At 54.2% G+C, this 2,447-nt stretch overlaps 1 pseudogene; it reads left to right on the forward strand.

The window, feature by feature from the left end:
• The first annotated feature begins 227 nt into the window (after positions 1–227).
• On the forward strand, positions 228–1,818 carry LOC136154754 (paraneoplastic antigen-like protein 5; annotated as a pseudogene).
• The last annotated feature ends 629 nt before the right edge of the window (positions 1,819–2,447 follow it).

Consider the following 2,447-nt stretch of genomic DNA (forward strand, 5'->3'; position numbering starts at 1 on the left):
CTGAATCCATGTGACCAGAAAGGAGAGGGAGATAGTTGGAGGGGTTTTGGTCAGTTTGGGAGGGTGGGCATTAATGATGTTCTCATTCCATTTCCATTTATAGGCTGTGGAAAATGGAGATGATTCTGCCTTTGTACTTGGCATTGACCCAAAACTCCTTGTGAGCTCACACTTTGTGAGCTGATTACTTCCCTTAGTATTAGACCAGTCCATAGAAAGTGGGAGCAATGGCTGTGACTCTGTTGGAGGATTGGTGCAGAGGAATGGACCTGGACTCTAGGAAGGTCTTGCTAACCATGGGGATCCCCGTGGAGTGTAGTGAGGCGGAAATTAAAGAGACCCTGAGGAGAGGCTTAGGGTCCCTCTGCCCCTACAGGGTGCTGGGCACAATGTTCAAAAGGGAAGACCAGGCTAAGGCAGTTTTCCTTGAATTGACGGACACCATCAACTATGCTACCGTGCCCAGCCGGATCCTAGGAAAGGGAGGTACCTGGGAAGTGGTGGTGAAGCCCCGTAGCCCAGATGAGGAATTTTTAGCAACAGACTGAAGGACTTCCTAAAAGATGAGAGCCAAAGAATGTTTGATGTGGCCAAAACCCTGGGGTACAGCACTCACTCTGAGGGCGCAGAGCTGGAGGATGTGGCTCAAGTCAGGCAACCAGTCTTGCAGCCTCTGAAAGAAAGCCTGTGGTACCAAAAACTCAAGACATTTTCAGGAAACACTCTCCCAGGCCCAGGTGAAGAGAGCTTTGAAACCTGGCTAGAGCAGGTGACTGAGATGATGCAGCTATGGCAGGTGTCTGAGACTGAGAAGTGGCGGTGTTTGCTGGAGAGCTATGTGGCCCTGCCCAGTCCATCATGTGGCTGCTGAGGGCCAGCAATGACTCCATGACAGTGGAGGAGTGCCTGGAGGCCCTGCTTTATCCCTTTGGGGATAAAGAGGACCATAGAACCTCACAGTTTAAGTTAGTCCAGACCTTCCAGAAGTCTGGAGAGACCATCTCTGGTTTTTTGGTACGATTAGAGCCCCTGTTTCAGAAAGCCATGCAGCACAGCCCCATGCCAGTGAGAAGTGCAGACACGATTCACCTGAAACACATCCTAGCTCGAGCCTCCATGACCACTGCCCTCCATGGCAAACTCGAGCTACTGGATCAGCGAGAGTGTGCGCCCACTTTCCTGCAGTTAATGAAGTTCATTCGAGATGAAGAGGAGTGTAAGGCCACCATGGCAGTGACCGAGGAGATCCAGAGTCGAGCAGAAAGGGTCTTCAGGGCATCAGAAGACAGTGTCATGATCCCTCAGGTCATGGTGCAGGCAGGGTCATTTGCTGAGAGCAGCACTCACACCATCCAGGAAGGAATCATCCCATTTCTGAAGTGCCGGCAGCTATCCTCTAGCTGTGACACTGGGGAGGAAGACCACAGCCAGGCACTATTTTCTAGGGCCGAGAATCAGCCTCCAGCAAAGCCCAGGTCTCAGCTGGCAGCAGAAGAGTCAGGGAACGAGAGAAGGGCTGGAGCCATTGAACCACCCCAAGGCCTAGGAAGCATAGGCTCAACATATCCAGGCACACCCTCTGCTAGCAGGCAACAGAAAACGTGCAACGGGGGGAAGAGGCGGTCCACACAAACAGCGGGGGACCTTGAGTGGAGCAGAGGGGAAGGGAAGCCAGGCTCAGCCCCCTCAGCGTCTACCAACTGGAAGGTGCTCCACCAACCAAGCCAAAATCAGTTCAGGGAGGCGTGGGAGGCCCAAGCGGAAGACCATCATGTGCAGCAAAAGGGGTGCCTATGCCTCAGACAGACCCCAACATAGCAGAGGCTGAAGAAGGTGTAGTCAGGGGCTCTGGCATTGGCCCTGGCTTCTGGCCACCTGCAAACACCCACCCTGTGGGCTCTGAGCTACCGATGCTGATGGGACCCCAGGCCACTTGGGGCCTAGAGGAGCCTCCCTGGAGGCCATCTCTGCCACAAGGAGCCAGCTCTGACAAGGAAGAGCTGTGGGGCACACGGAAGATGCTCCGGCGGGGAGACCGCAGGATCCAGCCTGTCTTCAGGATCATCTACACTGCCCTAGGGAGTTCCCAGGAAGGCAGCACCCTGGAGCCTTTCTCAATTGAAGGCAGAGGACCCAGAGGCCCACGGCACCCAGCACCAGCCTACAAGCAGTCTTCCCCCAACCCAGCTCCTGCAGTCTGGAAGGACTATAGGGACAAGGAAAGCAAATACTGTGAAGAGATGATAAGGCCCTGGGTACCTGGTGGGCCAGTACCCCACAACTGGCTTTGCTGTGAGTGGGTGTGTGTGGTATAAACTTTTGTTCCAAAGGAGGAAAAGGAGGAGGAGGAAGAGGAGGAGGGATATGCAAGAAGAAGAGGAGGAGCACGGAGGAGAGGGAGGAAGAGGAGGAGGAGAATTCTTTGGCGGGACAGAGGGTTGTTTCTT

This window comes from Muntiacus reevesi, chromosome X (genome assembly GCF_963930625.1).
Source record: "Muntiacus reevesi chromosome X, mMunRee1.1, whole genome shotgun sequence".
NCBI classification, from domain to species: Eukaryota; Metazoa; Chordata; class Mammalia; order Artiodactyla; family Cervidae; genus Muntiacus; species Muntiacus reevesi.